General features: G+C 40.3%; 1 protein-coding gene across 2 annotated transcripts in view; it reads left to right on the plus strand.

Annotated features, from left to right (window-relative positions):
• LOC124796299 (importin-7) overlaps positions 1-16,294 on the plus strand; it is a 183,057-nt gene that overhangs the window by 62,577 nt on the left and 104,186 nt on the right. The gene's annotated exons all lie outside the window — the stretch shown is intronic.

Consider the following 16,294-nt stretch of genomic DNA (forward strand, 5'->3'; position numbering starts at 1 on the left):
TAAATCCGTGGGGACATATCCTAGAGAAGAGGAAAACGTGTTGGCATCTTTTGTCACATCACTTGACTGCTGATCAGAGGCAGGCATGTTTAGAGGCTTCACAGGATTTTGTTGAAACGATGGATGTGACAACCAGTTTTTTGAACTGTATTGTCACTGAGGATGAAACATGGTGTCTCTGGTATGACTCTGAAACGAAATGGCAAAGCATGGAATGGCATTCTCCACCATAACCTCGTCGGAAAAATGTCAGAGCCGAAAAATCATGCATCAAAGTGATGCTGATCAGCTTTTTCGATAGTCAAGGCATTATCCACAAGGAATTTCTACCTGAGGGAACGTTGAAATTTTGACCTGTTTCATGCAATGTTTACACAGGGTAAGACCCCAGTACGCACAAGGCTCCTGGTTTTTTTGTTCACGACAATACTCGTCCACACACAGCCTATATTGTCAAACAGTTCCAGGCAGGAAAGGGGGTGGTGCAACTTGAACATCCACCATACTCGCTGGATCTCAGTCGTCCAGGCTTCTTCCTATTCCCTTGACTGAAACTCACTTTGAAAGGAAAGAGATTTGATGATATTCCCGGCATCCAACAAAACGTGACATGTCTTTTGAACACCATTCTAAAGGAAGACTTCGGGCCAAGTTTCCAGGACATGTATGGCGGAGCTAAGCAGTGCATTGTTATGGGAGGTGACTTAGTTCCAAGGACAGTAAGGTAACTGTAGTTCATAGTTTCTCTATGTTAATGTTACAGGAGGTTGGGTGGCCGATAGAACACAGCTTTAGAAGTGGTGAGAAAAGATCTTCAGTAATATGTGCCTCATATCAGTGCACAATGATAGGTAGTCGAAACCCTCATGAAGGATGTAGTTCAGTTGTTCCAGTCCAGGATGATGACACGTGACAAGGAGGGTGTTCCTGGGTGTTGGTGGTGGTGGGAGGATTTGTTTGGAGACCTTCAGTATACTGTGCAAGGGAACAGTCATCACTGCAGATACTGTCCCCAGGTGGCTAGGCTGTATTGGAGGGATTTTTTGGTGTGGAAGGGATGGCAACTGTTAAAACACTGGTGTGGTTGGTGGGTTTACTGTGGTCAGAGGCGTAGATGGAGCCTTCAGAGAGTAAGTGGTAAGCATACAGGAAGGTTTCTGCTAGGCTGAGGAGGGCCACGTGTAGTGGATTGGAGAGAAGATGTGGTTGTGAAGGAATGGGGATATGGTGTCCTAGCCCTTAGTCCAGATCATGAACATATTAATGAACTTGAATCAGATAAGGGGTTTAGGGGCCCATGAAAAGGTTGGCATAGAAGGTCGCCATGTGGAAGCCCATGGCTGTGCTGCGGATTTATTTGGATACTTTTCTCACAAACGAGTAATTGTGTGCTAGGATACAGGTAGTACGATGTGTGAGGAATGAGACAGTGGCTTAGGAGTCTGAAAGACATTGTGAGAGGTAGTGTTCAAAAGGGACAAGACATGAGCATGAGGGATGATGGGTAGGGAAGTAGCATCAACAGTGATGAGTAGGGATCCAGGATGTAAAGGGATGGGACTGTATAGTATCGGTAAAGGAAGTGGTATCTTTGATGTGGGAGGCTAGATTTAAGGCAATAGGTTAGAGGTGTTGGTCAGTGAGGGCCGAAATTCTTTCAGTGGGGCATCCAGGATTGTTTAGTTATTGGATTTCAGGTAGCATTTAGAAGGTGGTTGTGTGGGGTTTGGTAGGGTTGAAAGGGGGGGGGGGGGGGGGGGGATAGATTCAGGGGAGAGGTTCTGGGAAGGGCCTAAGGCTTTAAGCAAGGATTGGATCAGTCTGGAAGAGTTCATAGGTGGAGTAGCCAGACAAGTGTGCGCAGCTCGTGATCTTGCGGTAGCTTTCTCGCTTCCCGCACAAGAGGTCATGGGTTTGATTTCTGGCAGGGTCAGGGATTTTCCCTGCCTCTAGATTAGAGTGCTGCAATGCTCAATGTTTGACCAGTCACGGCTCGTCTGTTGACGGGGGGACCAAGCCGCTCGTGTCCGGCCCCACAGGACTCGGCTCGGTCACGTACTCGCCCCCTGTCTGTTGTCTGGATTCCGGACACGTGTCGATATCTGAGCATGACCGGTCACCGCTGACGTCTCACCTCGTCTCGCCCCGGCTCGTTGCACTGTACTGTTTGTACTGTACAAATCAAACGTCTCTCTCTCTCTCTCTCTCTCTCTCTCTCTCTCTCTCTCTCTCTCTCTCTCTCTCTCTCTCTCTCTTTTAATACAAAAGTAACGTTACCAAGAACGAGTAAGTGACACAGCTGAATTCATGAAGCTCTTGGAAAGTAAAATGCTATTTCAACATATTCGCGGATAGGAGACGTAGCAATTTTATGTCTGGAACTGATCAGTCTTCTCACAAACGAAAGTCAAGGCTCGATTTTTAATCCTTTGTACCTCCTCTTAAAAAATACATATCTGTTAGTACACATCAATTACGCTAGTTAATTACAAATCTATCGCGTATGATAATGAAACAGTGCTTTTAACTGCAGTAATTACTCACCTGACAGTCTGTGTCATTCACACTGCAAATTTGTTGCAGTTTGTGAAACCAAAGAAAACTAACTGGATTGCCGGTTCTTTTTCGCCTTCTAATTCATCGGTGGCCTCTTTAAATGTTCTCATAAAATGCGCAGTTTTCCTGCAACCTCATTATGATATCTTTGCAATCTGTAAGTGGAGTCCTTTTCCGTCAGCAAAGTAGCAACTTCGTTATACTGAGTGTGTAAGGATTCCAACATAGTGTACAAGCTGTTCGAGCATGTGCAGACCTCTTGTTTCAACGATGATTTCAAAGACGAGAGGGGCCACTTTTCTTAATGAACCTTACAATGCATTTTGCAGTATTTATTGTTGATGCGATTTTGGGGCATGATTTAACAAAAAGTTATCTTCATCGAAAGTATGGCTAAGTGCTGAGTTTATACAATGAGCAGCACAAGGAATCCTTTCGTGATTTTCCAAAGCCTTTAATACATTAACAACCTGGTCGGAGACAAAAACAATACTGTGCAACATGTGCGGCAAAATCAGCCATCTTCTCTTCAATTTCTTTCATAATATTTACTCCCGTCTTCTTAATGTCAAGGTAAGGATGGTGAGTTAAAGTTGGAAGTAAGGAATTCCTGGAAGGGGCCCCGGGTGTGGTTATGTGGGTGGAGGGAAGACCACAGTTGGAGGGTAGTATGAACTGAGAGAGATGGCATCCTTACAACACATTCTCTGCTCCAGAAATCACCCCGACCTCAACATACCATAACCAACAGTCCGCACACCATCCGCCCAACAGTTTCCGCCACCCTCATTGTGTACTGCTCTCTGTTGATGCACCCACCATTCTTTCCCCTTCTCTGCTCCTCTCCCTTCCACTCCCTTTTTTTTCCCTTCTCTCCATCCCCCACTGCCTCCCTACAATGCACCAGGCAGCCTTGTCTGCCATTTCTGGTTCCAGCTTGCTCCACCAGACAGCACGATTTTCTTCCCCCCTCCCTTGCCCACATCTTCTGTCCCTCCCCTGCTCCACTGTGGATTGTTGCTACCGTGAGACGTGTTGGTGTGTGTGTGTGTGTGTGTGTGTGTGTGTGTGTGTGTGTGTGTGTCCACGTGTTTTGTCTGTCTGTCCTGAGCAGCTAGTGATCTTGCGCACGCACGTGTGTGTGTGTGTGTGTGTGAGAGAGAGAGAGAGAGAGAGAGAGAGAGAGAGAGAGAGAGAGGGGGGGGGGGAGAGAGAGAGAGAGATATCTGTTCTTGCTTGTGTGAATGTGGTTGTTTTTTCTTTTCTTGTGAAGGCTTTGGCTGAAATCTTAATGTGTAACAGTCTTTTCATTGTGCCTGTCTGCAACTCAGCATGTCATCTTTGTGGTGAGTAATAATCTATCCTTTCCATAGTAGTTGCTGTTCCAACCTGGATTTTGCTTTGTTCGAACTAATTGTAAGTGTGGCTTAAGTTTTCAGTGCCTCATGGATGATTCTACCACCATATGGCTTCCTCAGGATTGGCAACCATCAATGCACAGCCCAGTTTATGATCAAATACACTAGCCATTACTAAACTGAAATGTTAGCAACATGGATTGTTCCACCAGAAACAGTGAGATCCACTAAATTACAGGCCCATATTATTAATGTTGATATGCAGTAGGATTTTGGATCATATATTGTATTTGAACTGAATGCATTACCTTAAAGAGAATGGTCTATTGACACAGTCAACATGGATTTAGAAAACATCAATCATTCTTGTAAAACACAACTACCTCTTTACTCACAAGAAGTGTTGAGTGCTATTGACAAGGGATTTCAAATTGATTCTGTATTTTTAGATTTCCAGAAGTCTTTTGATACTGTATCACTCGAGTGACTTGTAGTGAAATTGGCTGCTTATGGAACATGGTCTCTAGTTCTGTGACTGAATTCTTGATTTCTTGTCAGTGTGGGTCTTATGTTTAGAGAGGATGCTGTCGTTTATCGACAAAGTCATCAGAAGATCGAAACAAATTGCAAAGTGATTTATAAAAGATATTTATATGGTGCAAAAATTGACAATTGATCATAAATAACAAATAGTGTGAGGTCAACCACATTAGTGCTAAAAGGAATCTGTTAAACATCAATTACACAGTTCATGATAAATCAGTCAAATCTAAAGGACAAAAATTCAACATATAACTAGGAATTACAATTACGAACAAAGAAAATGTAACAGACCTACTAAAGAGGCTGCCTACACTACACTTGTCCATCCTCTTTTAGAATACTTCTGCGTGGTGTGGGATTCTTATCAGATAGGACTGACGGAGTACATCGAGAAAGTTCAAAGAAGGGCAGCAAATTTTGTATTATAACGAAACAGGGGAAAGTGTGTCACTGAAATGATACAGGATTTGTGGTGGGCATCATTAAAACAGACATCTTTCGTTTCGGCAGAATCTTCTCATGAAATTTCGATCACCAACTTTCACCTCCGAAGGTGAAAATAATTTTATTGATGCTGACCTACATAGGGAGAAACGATATTCATAATAAAATAAGAGAAATCAGAACTCACACGGAAAGATAGAGGTTTTTGTGTTTTCTGTGTGCTGTACAAGATTGGAATAATGAGTGGTATTATGGAGTAGGTTTGATGAATTCTCTGCCAGGCACTTAAATGTGATTTGGAGGATAACTTCATTTCAGCCACTGAAATTTCTTTCCATACTCTTTCTCCTACCTGAGCTTCTACTTTCAATGTTTGCAGTGTCATAAATGAAATAGGTTAGACCTGATTCCTATCTATAATCTAATCTAATCCCTACTGATATTTGATGCAGTCTTAGTTCAAAACATTTACCACCTAAAACCGCGATGTTAAAAGTGTCTGCATTATATCATCTTACGCACAGCAGACAAATGTACATGTTTCTTTGTTCCAAGATGCCCCAACAACCGAGTCCAACGCTACATTACACTGCTTGTGTCTAATGGAGACATTCAACTGCCCCCAGTTGACGTGGTACCAGAATATCAACACATCGAGATGCTGTAGCATTCATACACTTTTTATTTTGCGTACATGTTCTTTTGCAGATTACCTTTCCAAATTTGGGTTTTGTCAAGTGATGGACAATACTAGTAACTGAAAACACACACACACACACACACACACACACACACACACACACACACACACACACACTTTCAATCTGTGTCTGATAAAATAGCTCATTTGGATACAGTTTGCTAAAAACTAGCATTTATTAGGTAATTTCACAGTTTTGCATTTTGAGGTAGAATTTGCTCTGTACTTGCTTTTGTTGCAAAATGTGAATTTTAGAGACCGCTAATAACACGTGCCAATGAAAAAAAACATTTTTTACTTTGATAGTTGATCTTTATGGATTTTTATGAGCTGAATCCAAATATAGCCTTAGTTCTTTTGTATCACCCATAGTTTTCAAGCAATATGCTTTTTTATTATATAGTATAGAAATTGTATGCTATACAGTAAACGGGGAAATTAAAGAAATGCTTTGTTACAACATAAGCATGGTTTGTATTTACAGTAAGCTAGTTAAAACGATAATAGAGGTTTCACTTGTCAGCTAAAATTGGTTTGTATTTTCTTTCCCTTTTTTCCTTGAAGTTTCTTGTGTAGCTTTTTCTACGATGAGTTGCTTGCTGAATTTCTCACTGAAGTGACCAACAGTAGTTCCTCATCATGTTGGTGTTCCAGCGGCCTTAGTAGCATTTTTCCATCCTTTTAATGTCCTGGTGAAAATGCTCTCCTTGCTCCTCACTAACATCTCTCATATTGTCCGGGAAGTAATCAAGGCGACTGTTCAAAAAGTGAACTTTCAGGCTCATTAAACATTCTGAAGTTTTAAACTAGTTTAACATCGTAGCTATAATAGAAACACATTCGTGGTCTTTTTCATGTCCTAATAACTTTATTATGACTTGCTTGAATGATATCCATGCTTATTTTTCATTTAAGGTCATTGTGGATTCAAAGTTAACATCAAACATCAATTTTCTAATGTCAGGTCCGACAAAGATGCGTTCTTTTAGTTTAGCTTCTGAAATGTGTGGAAACTTTTGCCAGTGATACTTAAAACATGGTCCATCTTTAGGTAAAGCCTTTACAAACTATTTCGTTAGGCCTAACTAGATGTAGAGGTGGTGGGAGTATGTTCTTTGGATCTACAAGGTTTTTGCGTAGAATGTTCTTCTCACCAGGTTTTAAAGACTCCCTCACAGGCCAGTTCTTTCTGCATCAGTGGTCACCCCTAGCCCTACTGTCCCATTCACACAAGAGACATGGAAATTTGGTATAGCCACCTTGCTAACCTTAGCATGCATGTTACTTTTAGATCGCCACATTTCATCCAACCATGAGCTGAATAGCCTATTTTATTTAGCACTATTTCTAGGTTTTCAAAGCTTTCTTTCATATGTACAGAATGTCCAACAGGTGTAGATGCATTCATGTTACCACTGTGTAATAAAACAGCCTGTAAACTAGTTTTTGGATGAATCAATAAAGTGCCTGCAGCCTTCCTTTTTGTATTAAATACCAAACTCATCAGACCGGGAATGTCTGAGCAGTACACTAAATCACCTTCTTGTTGAAAAAACTTGGAAAATTGCCCCTCTCTCTCTTTGTATACATGTATATGGAGATTCCAACTGCCAATAAGTTCTTTTCTTTTAATCTAGAGCCAAACAATTCAGCTTTTTCTTTCATTGTTGTTGTTGTGATCTTCAGTCCTGAGACTGGTTTGATGCAGCTCTCCATGCTACTCTATCCTGTGCAAGCCTCTTCATCTCCCAGTACCTACTGCAACCTACATCCTTCTGAATCTGCTTAGTGTATTCATCTCTTGGTCTCCCTCTACTATTTTTACCCTCCACGCTGCCCTCCAGTACTAAATTGGTGATCCTTTGATGCCTCAGAACATGTCCTACCAACCGATCCCTTCTTCTGGTCAAGTTGTGCCACAAACTTCTCTTGTCCCCAATCCTATTCAATACGTCCTCATTAGTTATGTGGTCTACCCATCTAATCTTCAGCATTCTTCTGTAGCACCACATTTCGAAAGCTTCTATTCTCTTCTTGTCCAAACTATTTATCGTCCATGTTTCACTTCCATACATGGCTACACTCCATACAAATACTTTCAGAAATGGCTTCCTGACACTTAAATCTAACTCGATGTTAACAAATTTCTCTTCTTCAGAAAAGCTTTCCTTGCCATTGCCAGTCTACATTTTATATCCTCTCTACTTCGACCATCATCAGTTATTTTGCTCCCCAAATAGCAAAACTCCTTTACTACTTTAAGTGTCTCATTTCCTAATCTAATTCCCTCAGCATTACCCAACTTAATTCGACTACATTCCATTATCTTCGTTTTGCTTTTGTTGATGTTCATCTTATATCCTCCTTTCAAGACACTGTCCATTCTATTCAACTGCTCTTCCAAGTCCTTTGCTGCCTCTGACAGAATTACAATGTCATCGGCGAACCTCAAAGTTTTTATTTCTTCTCCATGGATTTTAAAACCTACTCCGAATTTTTCTTTTGTTTCCTTTACTGCTTGCTCAATGTACAGATTGAATAACATTGGGGAGAGGCTACAACCCTGTCTCACTCCCTTCCCAACCACAGCTTCCCTTTCATGTCCCTAGACTCTTATAACTGCCATCTGGTTTCTGTACAAATTGTAAATAGCCTTTCGCTCCCTGTATTTTACCCCTGCCACCTTTAGAATTTGAAAGAGAGTATTCCAGTCAACATTGTCAAAAGCTTTCTCTAAGTCTACAAATGCTAGAAACATAGGTTTGCCTTTCCTTAATCTTTCTTCTAAGATAAGTCGTAAGGTCAGTATTGCCTCACGTGTTCCAGTGTTTCTACGGAATCCAAAGTGATCTTCCCTGAGGTCGGCTTCTACTAGTTTTTCCATTCGTCTGTAAAGAATTTGTGTTAGTATTTTGCAGCTGTGGCTTATTAAACTGATTGTTCGGTAATTTTCACATGTGTCAACACCTGGTTTCTTTGGGATTGGAATTATTATATTCTTCTTGAAGTCTGAGGGTATTTCGCCTGTTTCATACATCTTGCTCACCAGATGGTAGAGTTTTGTCAGGACTGGCTCTCCCAAGGCCGTCAGTGGTTCCAATGGAATGTTGTCTACTCCCGGGGCCTTGTTTCGACTCATGTCTTTCAGAGCTCTGTCAAACTCTTCACGCAGTATCGTATCTCCCATTTCATCTTCATCTACGTCCTGTTCCATTTCAATAATATTGTTCTCAAGTACATCGCCCTTGTATAGACCCTCTATATACTCCTTCCACCTTTCTGCTTTCCCTTCTTTGCTTAGAACTGGGTTTCCATCCGAGCTCTTGATATTCATACAAGTCGTTCTCTTATCTCCAAAGGTCTCTTTAATTTTCCTGTAGGCAGTATCTATCTTACCCCTAGTGAGATAAGTCTCTACATCCTTACATTTGTCCTCTAGCCATCCCTGCTTAGCCATTTTGCACTTCCTGTCGATCTCATTTTTGAGACGTTTATATTCCTTTTTGCCTGCTTCATTTACTGCATTTTTATATTTTCTCCTTTCATCAATTAAATTCAATATTTCTTCTGTTACCCAAGGATTTCTACTAGGCCTCGTCTTTTTACCTACTTGATCCTCTGCTGCCTTCACTACTTCATCCCTCAAAGCTACCCATTCTTCTTCTACTGTATTTCTTTCCCCCATTCCTGTAAATTGTTCCCTTATGCTCCCACTGAAACTCTGTACAACCTCTGGTTTAGTCAGTTTATCCAGGTCCCATCTCCTTAAATTCCCACCTTTTTTCCAGTTTCTTCAGTTTTAATCTACAGGTCATAACCAATAGATTGTGGTCAGAGTCCACATCTGCCCCTGGAAATGTCTTACAATTTAAAACCTGGTTCCTAAATCTCTGTCTTACCATTATATAATCTATCTGATACCTTTCAGTATCTCCAGGGTTCTTCCATGTATACAACCTTCTTTCATGGTTCTTAAACCAACCATGATTTGACATTGTACTGAGCACATGTACAGGAAATGGGAGAGTGAGGTTAGGTTGACAGTAAACAAAACACCATCTGATAACACAAAAATAGAATCAACCTTTTTCCCTTTTTAAATTATTTTAACTATATAAAAGCTGTTAAATTCTTTAAAAAATCACTTAATTTAATAAATTTAACTGTAAAATGTGAAGAAATAGTGGGTGATACAGTTTTTGTCATATTTGGATTTACCATCCTAAAAACATAAGTATAAGGTATTTTCAGCAAAAAAGTTTTTCCATCATTGGCCCGTGTAATTAATCATTATTAAGCCTTTAGTTGGACTCTACATACTTGTGCTCCTATTGGATTTGACGCTTAATCTTTAATATGCATATCAGAAACAGGAGGAACAAAGGAGATGGAAGAGAGTATAGCTAGATGTGTTAAGTGCTCCATAGGCACATAAACAAGACTTCAAAATATTACTAAGCTTTCAGCTTATGGTATGTGTACATCAGAGTTAACTAGTTTTGTCAATATTTGTGAAACATTTCACTTCATCACGTTTAGTGGAGGTGTATTTATTTTTGCTGCATCTTAATGCTTCCATCCTAAGATGTAAGTCAACATGAGACTAGGAGGTAATCCATTCCTGAGAGAAAAATGAATGACCACTGGGCTGTGGCATTTACTGAAACCTTATTTAGGGTGTCCATGCAGATGAGGAGCTGTTGAGATTTGTAACAAGAAAAGCTCAGTCGTTTAAAAGTCTTCAGAAAGTGTATTTTGGACACTAATTTAAACTTGTATCTCGCCCCTGTGGAACAGCAACAACAAATCGCATGTGGTGCAAAATCATCATTATCCTTCTCTACATCAGTGAGGTTTCGTCCAAGTTTTAATCCTGACGTTAGGTTAATTAGGTTATGTGAATATTTATATGCATTTGGATGGGTAGAATGTCACAGTTCTGGATATCGGCTTACACTTGGGGTGATGTTATCCTGTTCGCATGTGTGCAAAGAGAGATTGAGCAGAACATTTGATATTTATTTTGCCACTACAATAATTATTTGGAATGTAAATTGTAGTGACAGATTGACTTATGGTGTAAACAGAGTTTTAGGTTTGATTTAAAGGTGACAGTAAGGAAGGTTGAGAGTTGGCAAAGTAAACAAAGCAGTTGTCATGAGAACTATAACTTTTGTTAAGTGGTTTATGTCGGCTGGTTTGATGATTGAGACTACGGCTTCAACCTTCATGAAAATCTTTTCATGGACCTAGAGGATAAAAATGTAACATGTTACCCATAGAACATCATGTTACACTGCACCATGTAGCTAGTTTTTCAGAACAACTTCTTTTGTTACCCAGTTGTCAAAGTTTGGTTGCATCATTCCTTTTTCAGTGAGCATTGTATATTTTACTACTACATGATTATACTCAGACTCTTTGAGGCAAAGTTTCAGTTACAGCATCTAATACAGGTCAAGAATAATAATAGCAATCAAGGTGCAGTATAATATGCCTGTTTGAAACACCCAGAAGTGCCTAAATGAGATTGGTTGATTGGTAACCATTGTAGCAGGATGTGCAGGAAAGCATTCCTCATTGTCAACTGACAAAAAGTGTAAAAATCATTAAATTAGAGTGATAGTGGAGATCAGAAATGCACAAAAGAAACCATAATTATTAAAGCCATTAGACACTGATGCAATCTGTCTCCTTCGCTATTCAGTATCAATGCAGAATGTGCAACAAACAAGTGCAAAGAATACTGTATGAAAGAATGAATATGCTTAGGTTTACAGAAGTCGTAGCTGTGATAGATCCAGATGAAATAAATGTCCAAAAGCTCAAAGACGGAGATAATTGTATGCTTAAAGGAATCAAAAGAAATAAACATCAAAATTAGAGGAAATAAAATAAAGCAGACAAAAGTGTGTTGTAAAAATATTTAGAAAGTAAAATAACTAATAATGGAAGAAGCAAAGAAGATGTAAAACAAAGAATTAGAGAAGCAATGCCAGTCTTCATTACGAAAGGAACAATGCTTTGTTCAAACAACATAAATATAAACTAAGGAAAAAGGCGTTTAATAAGAGCATTTGGATCTTAGCATTATATGACCGTGTAAGATGAACATTTAGCAAAAATGCAACTATGATGATGCTGCCTGTAGAAGATACAGCAAGTCAGATAAAGCTGCCATGCTGGAAGTCCTGCAAAGAATTGCTGATGAAACGTCATTTAGGGGAATAACAGAATGAAGAAAACACAAGTAGAGTGCTCACATATGACATAACCAGTTCCTTGTAAATGTCCTGGAAGGAACATTACAATTTTAAACTTCGCTCTCCCCCCCACGCCCACCCATTTACATTCTTGCATGTACTGCTTTGCTTCTTGGCCTCCAAGGTGATATCGAACTAAAGAAAAAGGGCTCAACCTTACGTGTAAGAGTTCACTCGTCATCGCACATTGGCGATGTTTGGAGCTGGCGTGACTTGCACTTCACCTGAACATCCATAAAATGATAGCACACGCACTGGGATGCCCCACATTACCTGAGACTACGGCTTCAACCTTCATGAAAATCTTTCATGGGCCTAGAGGATAAAAATGTAACATGTTACCCGTAGAACATCATGTTACACTGCACCATGTAGCTAGTGCTACAAAAAAACTTAACTAGATTTAGAGATCAACCAACCAACTTGGTCACACTTGACCTGGCACCTTCAGATTTTCACCTTTTTGTATCACTGAAATTGTTTATGGATGGAAAAAGATTTCATACTGATGAAGTCCACAATGCCGTCAAACAATGGACCGAAAAGTCAGCGGGAAACTCTTGACAAAAGCAGTCCCTCGGCTCTCAGGTGTATTGAGAACGAAGATGACTGCATTCAAAAATAGTGTTTGATCTATATCTATAAATTTGTGAATTTTTCATAAATAAATTGTCTTTTTGATTTTTAAACAATTGAATAATATTCAGTTTCTCAGCATGTCCCATAATACAGTGCTTGCCATTCAATGGTGTGAAAAAAGTGATGTGTGCACGTGTGATGCCAGAAATGCTTGAGGTGGAAAAGGCCAACAGGAATACTGCAAAGGAAATTACGAACCTGTAATGCACTGTAAAATATAACTTTAGTATTGGTTTAGTTAACAGGCTTGATATGCTGTTAAGATCTTTCAGAGAGATAATGAAGACACCAAAATTGTATAAAGTTCTTTTTCATGTTCTCAGCCTGTGTATTTTAAATGATTATTTTCTACCCAGGTTAGTAACAGTTCAATAAACATTAGTAACAGAAAAGCCAGCAGGTAACAATGCTGTGATGATACAGTTCAGTGAACTGTGAGAAGCCTTTTCCAAAAGTTATCCAAGTTTTGCGTTTATATCTGGTTTCTTGAAGCACTTTGTTTCCAGCAAACCATGCATTTGTGTGTTGGCTTAACTTACACAACTTCTGCAATGTGTTACCAACACCAAATCAGAAACTATGCAAGGAAAAGCCACCTTTACATCTCTCTGGGTTTGTAACAACTGTTAACTTGGAGAGAAGCCTAAAGTTGGAAACTTAGTTTTTCACATATAATACTGTTAGTGTGAGCGATGATTAATCTTAGAGTGACAGGAGGAGATTTTTCAGAAAGCAATCCAGAAATATTTAGCACAGGACGAAATAGGCCACTTGGGCAGCCACAACCCAGATAGATCTATAAACACAGGGCATTAGTGTAGGTAGATGCATTAGGCAATAACGACACAGCCCTCAGCATGGCATGTAGCAAGCACTTTGGGGGCAGCCAAGTGTTAAGGGTAGATTATACTGTACTTCAAACATGTACTGTGACAAAATTGTAGTTTACGGACAACTTCAAGCAAGGAGAAGCAGCTGATTATTGCATTGTTTCCAAAGAGTGTGTCCTAAGAATTAGCCTGTGGCATCAGGTGTTGAGTGTTGATATCACCCTCCTGGTGTCTTTAAGATTGTTAGTGGAATTGAGTGGGCTCACTGAGCCATTTCTCCAGCAGCTCGGTACCATGAGCGCACTCTGCCACCGCAGTATAGGACAGCCAGTGACAGACCATAGCCCACTGCACCTGGAGCCTTATCATGATGACACGATTGTTTGTGCTTAGTACAGCAAGCCTCATTCTATTTGCTGTTGTATGAGTGGGATTCTGTTTCTTAATGTATTATTTGTAATAAGTCTTTGTTTGCTTCGAGAAATAAAAGTGAATCTCCTACTTACTCTTGTGTACAGAGTCTTACACAACACAACCCACCCGCAGAATTCAATATCTGTGATGCCAAGTTCCATATAACCCTCATTACTCTTAGGCAGATGAGATGTGATCATCCAGAGATTGTTCTCAACTACTCTGATTTGCAGAGCACATTTCAAAGTATCCATGGAATGTATCCACCAGCGAAGCATGTGTAGGATATCCAGGTCACCATTTTTCTCTTTGCAAAATGATGGTAAGGAGATATTTTGCTGTGGGAGACCATATCAACTAAGTTGCAGATGTGACAGGAGTTTAAAGAACTTGCAGCAATAGTAGACCAGTATTTTGAAAAGGATAAGTTGCTATTCACCATATAGAAGAGACGTTGAGTCACAGAGAGGCACAAAGAGACTGCTATACACTGAGGTCACAAAATTCATTGGATAGCAGTATGCACATATGCGGCTGGTGGTAGTATTGTGTACGCAAGGTATTAAAGAGCAGTGCATTGGCAGAGCTGTCATTTGTACTCAAGCGATCTGTGTGAAAAGCTTTCCGACTTAGTAATGACCACACAATGAGAATTAACACTTTGAACACGGAATGGTAGTTGGAGCTAGACACATGGCACATTACATTTTGGAAATGGTTGGGGAATTCAATATTCCTAGACCCAAAGTGCCAAGAGTGTGCCAATAATACCAAATTTTGCGCTTTACCTCTCACTGCAGACAGTGCATTGGCCGATGGCTTTCACTTGAGGACTGAGAGTGGCAGCCTTTGCATAGGTTTGTCAGTGCTAACAGACAAGCAACACTGCTTGAAATAACTGCAGAAACCAATGTGGGATGTGCAACATACATATTTAAGACAGTGCAACAAAATTTGGCATTAATGTGCTATGGCAGGAGATGCCAGATGCAAGTGCCTCGCTTAACAGCACAACATTGCCTGCAGTGCTTTTCTTTGGCTCATGACCATATTGGTTGGACCCTAGAAGACTGGAAAACCGTGACCTTGTCAGATGAGTCTGAATTTCAGTTGGTGAGAACTGATGCTGGTGTTTGAGTGTCGTGGAAACAACATGAAGCCATGGATCCAAGTTGTCAACAAGGCACTTTGCAAGCTGGTGGTGACTCCATAATGGTGTGGGCTGTGTAAACATGGAATGGACCGGATTCTCTGGTCCATCCGAACTGATCATTGACTGGTCATGGTTATGTTCGGCTACTTGGAGACCATTTGCAGTCATTCAGGGATTTCATTTTTTTGGCTGACAATGCACCATGTGACCGGGCCACAGTGTTAGTGTTTGAACAAGATTCTGGACAATTCGAGCAAATGATTTGGCCAGCCAGCTTGCCTGATATGAATCCAATCAAACAGTTATGGGACATATCGCGAGGTCAGTTTCACGCACAGTCCTGCACCTCCAACACTTCCGTAGTTATGGATGGTTATAGAGGCAGCACAGCACAATATTCCTACTGGGAACTTCTGATAACGTGTGGAGTCTGTGCCATCTCAAGCTGCTGCTCTGCGGCAGCCAAAAGGGGTCCAATACAATATTAGGACGTGTTGCCTGACTTTTGTCACTTCGGCGTACATTTAAGCTTTTGGCCAAAAAGGCTGCTTCTGAAATAGGAAACACACACATTCATGAAGCACAGCTCCCACAAATGAACACTCTGTCACAGAAGTCACATAGTCACAGTGCCACTATTAAACACCTTTTAAACTTACATTAGACAGTGACTCACTCAAGAGACTTAGTTTCTTGCTAGGTCGATTGTTCAAGTTATTGAAAAAATGTTTGATTATTTCAGTGTGTTCTATTTTTTATTGTCACCTTTTATGTACTAACAAACTCTTACTTTTTTATATAGAGTCCATTATTTGAATGACGTTCGGCTCTTTAAACTGAATTGCTATTGCTGTAGTAGAGACAACGAAAGATGATCTCGGACAACTGCATTGGGCTTGACATGGCCACTTTGCGTGCCGTTCTATCACTTAATGTAGTTTTGTCCAGGTCTATACGACAATGCCTCATTGGTGTCACATCTCTGTAGAAGACATTGTTTCGCCTGAAGCTGTGGTTGAAAGCTGGCAACTGTGCCGACATCTGCTTGGGATCTTCTTTCATGTTACAAATTTATTAATAACTTAAAGGCAAAAAACCCAGCAGAATATTTTGATGATCAGACAACATAATAAAGGATGTGTATTGAACAGTTGGATAATATAGTAAGAAGAGTGTGTGTGTGTGTGTGTGTGTGTGTGTGTGTGTGTGTGTGTGTGTGTGTGTGTAAAAGGGGAGATGAAAAGGATGGCAAATGCTAAGAAATGCAAGAGAACACACACATGACATTCTATCATCGTAGCATTAGTATCTGTGGGGGGAAAAAGAGGGAGAAAGATAATAGATGAGTTACAGTTTGGAGGAGAGAGTAGTACTGCTGAGGGTAGCTTACATGA

This window comes from Schistocerca piceifrons, chromosome 4 (assembly GCF_021461385.2).
Source record: "Schistocerca piceifrons isolate TAMUIC-IGC-003096 chromosome 4, iqSchPice1.1, whole genome shotgun sequence".
Lineage (NCBI taxonomy): Eukaryota > Metazoa > Arthropoda > Insecta > Orthoptera > Acrididae > Schistocerca > Schistocerca piceifrons.